The following is a 6135-nucleotide window of genomic DNA, read 5'->3' as shown; positions in this document are numbered from 1 at the left end:
ACGTCTCCCAGCTTGGAAAACCCCAGAGTGGGAGGGAAACTCAGCCAGAGGAACTTCCATGTCACACCTAGAAGTTTACTTCTGTCCAGGAGGGATGGCGTGGAGGGGCCCAGCTCAGCATGCTGCATGGTCCCGGCCCTGGCTGAGTCTATCCTGGCTGCTCTAACAACACCATGGACTGGCGGTTTATAAACAACAGAGACATATTTCGCATCGTTCTGGAGCTCGAAGTCCACAATCATAATGCTGGCAGATTTGGTGTCTGGTAAGGCCTGCTTTCCTAGTTTACAGCAGCCACCCTCGCTGCTGTGTCCTCACATGGCAGAAGAGACAAAGGAGCTCCCAGGAGCCTCTTTTAGGAAAGCACCAATTCCATTCTTGAGGTCTTTTGTCCTTATGGCTTCATCAGCTCCCAGAAATCCTTCCTCCTAATGCCATCACTTTGGGGATAGGTTTCACCAGATACATTTGGGGGGGCAACAAAATTCAGTCTATAGCATTCTGCCCTGAAACCCCCAAATTCATGTCCTTTTCACATGCAAAATACATCCATTCCATCCCAATCACCGAAGCCTCATCTCGTTCCAGCATTCAACTTCAAGTCTAAGCCCAAAGCCTCACTGAGTGTCATCTACAGCAGATACAGGGGAAGACTCCAAGTACGAGTTATTACAGGTCAATTTCTTCCCCAGCCACGAACTTGGGAAAAAACACCTTCTGTGCTTCTCAAATCATGGTGGTGTTAGAGGATTTTTTTTCCTTTATTGCCCACAGGTCTTGGTCACACTGCTTTGAAACACGAAGAGGTAGACCAGAGGAAGAGTGGTGAACAGCAAAGCAGGTTTATTGAGTGACAGTACAGAGCTCCCAAAGAGGGAGGGGACCTTGAGAGGGTTGCCGATTTGGCCTTTAGGTCTAGGGAGTTTTTACAGCTTGTGGGCAGACTGTTATCTGATTACTCCTTCTGTGCCTGTCACCCAATCATGTTGTATCCTCTACCTATCATGTGGGAAAGGGTGGAGGGGCTCCTTCCACCGCGGTGTAAATCCTTCTAAGGGTGGTTTCATCTTAGGGCAGGAGCCCCTTGTCCCCTGCCTATCCTCCATTAGTGGGCCACACTAAACAAGTGGAACACACGTAGGATAAACAGTTTCCTTTTTTTAAGTTTTTTTTTTTTTTTTAAGTAATCTCTACACCCAACGTGGGGCTTGAATTTACAACCCAAGGTCAAGAGTTGCATGTTCAATGGATTGAGCCAGCCAGGCACCTCAGATAGACATTAAAAAAAAAATTTTTTTTTTTTAAAAAGGGGTGCCTGGGTGGCTCAGTGGGTTAAGCCTCTGCCTTTGGCTCAGGTCATGATCTCAGGGTCCTGGGATCGAGCCCCACATTGGGCTCTCAGGGAGCCGCTTCCCCCCACCCTCTGCTGCTTCTCTGCCTACTTGTGATTTCTGTCTATCAAATAAATAACAATCCTTTTAAAAAAATTTTTTTTAAAAGATTTTATTTATTTACTTGAGACAGAGTGAGAAAGAGAGAGCAGGAGAGGGGAGAGGGTCAGAGGGAGAAGCGGACTCTCCTCTGAGCAGGGAGCATGATTCGGGACTCGATCCCGATGACTCCAGGATCGTGACCTGAGCCAAGGCAAGTCGTTTCACAAACTGAGCCAATCCTAGGCGCCCTCAGACATTTTAGGACATTTTAGACATTTCCAGTCTAAAAGGGAGAAATAGGAGAGAAGAAAAGAGTGATGGGCCCCAAGCAAAACCTAATGAGGCAAATTCTATTAGACCTTAAAGCTTGAGAAGAATCCCCGGTCTTCTGGACCCACTGGGACACCAACATCACTGCCATGGCCCAGCAGGGTGCTGCCTACGCCCAACTCTGCCAGAGCCCTACCCCTGTGCCAGCTCCTGGTGGCCCCATTGTTTACCTAGGTGGAAGAAGCCATGGCCCCCAAGCCCCCGTACTCGGGGGTCTGTGATGGAAACGGCAGCCTTAATCATCCCTGATCACCTTCTGGGCATTCTTCCATTGTCTCGAATAGCACTTGGCTTCCGTTGACATGGCTGACATGTACTAACCTTATCACAAAGTCACTTGGCCACACCCTTGATGTTTTCATTTTTTGCAGTATGGATAGGCTGAGAATTTCCCCAAACCTTTAAGTATGCTTCCTTTTTGCTTAACAATTCCAAGCGTTAGGTCATTTCTTCTTCCTACATGCCACTGTAAGCCCTCAGAAGGAGCCAAGCACACCTTCACCACTTTGCTTAGACATCACCTCAGCTAGATACCCAGCTTCGTCATTCATGAGTTCTGCCTTCCACAAAACATTAGAATATGAACACACGGAGCCAAGTTCATTGGTACTTTGTAACGAGGATCACTTTTTGCCTGGTTCCACTAACTGTTTCTCATTGGTTATCACGATGGCCTTTACCATCCCTATTTCTACCAACATTCTGTTCATAAGTATTAGTCATTATTCTCTGAGGTGACTGGGGCTTTTCCAGCTCTCCTTTTTCGGAGCTTTCATGAGAATGTCCTTTACAGGTCCCTTCACAGCAGGTAGGTGTTTCCTAGCAGACATTTCAGAACACTTATCACCTCTATCCATGACCCAGTTTCGAAGCCACTTCCATATATTTAAGTACGTGTGTAGGGAAACACTCCACTTCCCGGTTCCAGTTTCTGTTTTTGTCAGTGAATATCACAATCGGGTGGCTTATAAAAACAGAAGTTTATTTCTTGTAGTTCTGGAGACTGGGAAGTCCAAGATCAAGGTGCAGGCCGAGTCAGTGTCTGGTGAGAGCCACTTCCTGGTTCCTGGCCATCTTTCTGCCCTGTCTTCACACGGTGGAAAGGAGGGAGAGCTCAGGCTTCTCTGACAAGGGCACTAATCCCATTCCTGGAAGGCTCTGCCCTCAAGACCTAACCACCTGCCACAGGGCCCCACCTCCTAATACCTCACCTTGGGGTTTAGGATTTCACACATGGCAATTGCGAGGGGGACACAAACATTTAGTCTGGGGCTGGCCCCCACAGTCTGCCCCACGGAAGGCTGACCTTATTTGTAAATAGAGTCTTCTGAGGGGTTGCAGTGTTCCTTCATCCTAGGATGTCCAACGAAACTCCAAGAAGCAGAGACTTTAACAACAGGTCCTGTATGCGTAATGTCCAGATGACCAGATCCAACACTGGCCTTGACAGACCCCTCTTTGTGACTCTGAAATTGGGACCTAAACATGTATAAGACCAATTAATGGTGCAGAACACTAGGTAAGTGCAAGGTGACAGGTAAAAGAGCAGGAAGGAGAGTACAGCTGTGGTTGTGAGTTCCCCAGTTGGAGACTAGGTCACCTTGTCCTGATAATTCTCTAGGTCCAAAGCGGATGTTGCCAACGGGAAGTTGTCCGGGAAGGGTTTGTGTACAGGGGAGGATGGATGGATGAATGGATGGATGAGGGAAGGCTCTACAAACAGTGGGGTCCCAGTAGCCTCTGGAAGGGGTTCTATAGGAACTGCCAGGATGGGAGCAATTAGGACCCAAATCTGGAAGTAGGCTGCCCCCTGCTGGCTACTGGAGGTGGGTTCTTGGCACAAGGCCATCCTCCGAGCTAGCCTCTCTGACACTGGCTAGCTGTCGAGCTCTGCGACAGCGGGTCTTCTAGAGCAGCCCCGTGGTGGCGGAGACTGGACGCACTTCCCGGGAGTGAAACCGGAATAAAGGCAGAGGGCTGTAAGCGGAGGTGACTGGTCCAGAGGCACCCTCTGGACGGTGTAGGACAGGGTGGAGCGGGAGGGCTCTGAGGGAAGGGAGGGGGGCCCCCCGGAGGCCACCGCGCCCTGAGAAACCGAGAGTCCACCAGCGGGGAAGGGGCCTCCATCCGCGGGCGCAGCGCCGGCGCAGTACCCGGAGACACCAGGTGGCGCTGTGAGGCCGGGGCATGAGGCGGGCGTTGCCTTTTCGCGGACCCCACACCCAGCTCCTTTCCCCCTTGGCCCGGGGTACCTCCGTTTGTGCGGCGAGAGGGCACTGGCCTGAAAACCCGAGATAATAAATTCCCACTGGGGGATTTGCACATAGTCTATAGGGCCCTGCGGTATATCCGACCGTAGAACTGACCCAAGGGAAGAGAGGGAGCAAGGATCTTTGTGTTCACTTGGATATTTCCTAAGTTCTGTGGTGGCTGAGCTAGGCGTCCGGAGCGCCCCCCAGGAGACAACTTTTGGTGGAAGCAATGCGTTGGCTGCGGGAGTGGCTCTGATGTGGGGAAGAGCTGGTTTTCTGGATGGCGGGGCCAGCCCAGCCCAGCCCAGCCCAGCCCACTAGGGCTTGCCTCCTCCGCCAGCCCTTGCAACCTGTTCGGGCCACCTGAGGGGCTGAGGGTGGAGAAGGGCCCAGATTGAGCCAGGGTGGTTTAAGGGTAGAGGGTGCAGGGAAGAGGGGGATTAGAGCTGCGGGTAGGCTTGGGAGTAATCTCTGAATCAAGTGCACAGAAATGCTTTAGAGGGGGCGGAAACTCAGTGAGGTCCACGTTCTCCAGACCTAGATCAAGGGAAAGAAGATGGTCAAGATCAAGAGAGAACACTCAGGTCATCTACTGGTTGATTCTCATCCTTCCGCGTCCTCTCCTCTCCCCTAACCTCCCCCCCTCCCCGGGGCGGGCTTACCAAAATGGCAAGAATCATTAGGGACTTTACGGAAGGCTTTTAAGAAAGACTCCTGGCCCGACCCTCAGAGATAATGATTCCGCTGGCCTGGGTGGGGTCTGAGAATCTGTATTTGGAATCGGTATTTGAATAACCTCTCAGGTGAGCCCCGTGCCCCATCTGGCAGCTGCAGCTGCTTCTGAAACAGTTGTAATGACTGGAGAGTTCTTCCTGAAGCTTCCTATTTCTGTCCCCGGAGTCATCCAGAGCAGGTCTAACTCCTCTCCTGTGTGATAGTGCTTCCGAGATTTGAAAAGTTGCCTCACCCGCCAGAGTCTGTGGGTCTCCAGGACAGAAATTCTCTGGCCTTTCCTTCATTCCTGATGGAGGCAACCAGGAACCCAGTGAGGCCATCTCATCAGCTGAGAAAGAAGACCAGCCAGGGGTTGGGGACTGTCCTCCAAGATCTGGAGAAGCAAACCAGGAACTTGGAGTAGGTCAAGGGGCCAAAGCAGAAGCAGCTCCTTCTGAGAAAGATTGTTACTCTCCCTGGGGCCTGGCTCCATCCAATCTACTTTCTCTTTTGGACATTTTGGAGGATCACTCATCCATCATTTACTATGTACCATCACCTATTTGAAGACCTTAAGTGTATTAATTAATTAAGCCTTAAAATAACCCTACAAGTGAGGGCCTTCATTATATCCATTTATGAATGATCTAACTGAAGCCAAGAACCAAAGAGGAATTTAGGACCCAGGCTCAAGGTCAAATGGCAGAACAGGATATAAACACAGGCAGCTGGGTCCATTGCCCCACTTCCTGCTCCTTCCTCCTTACAAGACACTGGATGAGCCAGGAGGTATGCAATATGATGTTAGAACAGTGAGTTAGGAAGGACCATAGCAGTAGCTCCACATTTACTGAGCACGTACTACGGGCTATGTCCCAGCACTGGTCTAGATGTTGTCTTATTTGATCCCTACATCAGCACTATGAAGTGCTTATATAATCCCTTTATCATAGAGGAGGAAACTGAGATTCAGTGAATTTTTAAGTGACTTACACAAAATCTTTGGCGAGCGGCGGAGCCAACCTTGGAACCAGCTGTGTCACTTTGAGCCAAGCCTCCTCCCCTCTGGGTGTCAACCTCTTATTCCGTGAAATGAAGATGTTGGCCTAATTAATCTAGAGAAGTACTTCTCAGCTTTAATGTGCATAGGAATCTCCTGGGGATCTTGTTAAAATGCAGATTATAATTCAGTAGTTTGGGGTGGGGCCTGAGATCCAGCATCTCTCCAGCTGAGCTCCCAGGGGAAGGTGGTGCTGATGGCTGCTGATTCCTGGGACCACACTTGAGCAGCCGGGTTCTAGGGGACCCACCCACCTCTGATGTTCTGAGTTTATGGGCTTAGGAAGACTCACCCGAAAGGCCATGAAAATTCAGGAAGTAGATTATGGTAATAAAGCCCTTAGTGG

General features: G+C 50.3%; 1 long non-coding RNA gene across 1 annotated transcript; it reads right to left on the bottom strand.

Annotated features, from left to right (window-relative positions):
* Window positions 1-2580: 2580 nt before the first annotated feature.
* LOC125085455 (uncharacterized) lies at window positions 2581-3813 on the bottom strand. The gene is made up of 3 exons (XR_007122937.1): window positions 3364-3813; window positions 3070-3242; window positions 2581-2850 (listed from the first exon to the last, which is right to left on the bottom strand). It is a non-coding gene; the product is annotated as an uncharacterized LOC125085455 (long non-coding RNA).
* Window positions 3814-6135: the final 2322 nt, after the last annotated feature.

Source organism: Lutra lutra, chromosome 15 (genome assembly GCF_902655055.1).
Source record: "Lutra lutra chromosome 15, mLutLut1.2, whole genome shotgun sequence".
Taxonomy (NCBI): Eukaryota; Metazoa; Chordata; class Mammalia; order Carnivora; family Mustelidae; genus Lutra; species Lutra lutra.
This window is presented reverse-complemented; position numbering and strand designations above follow the sequence as displayed.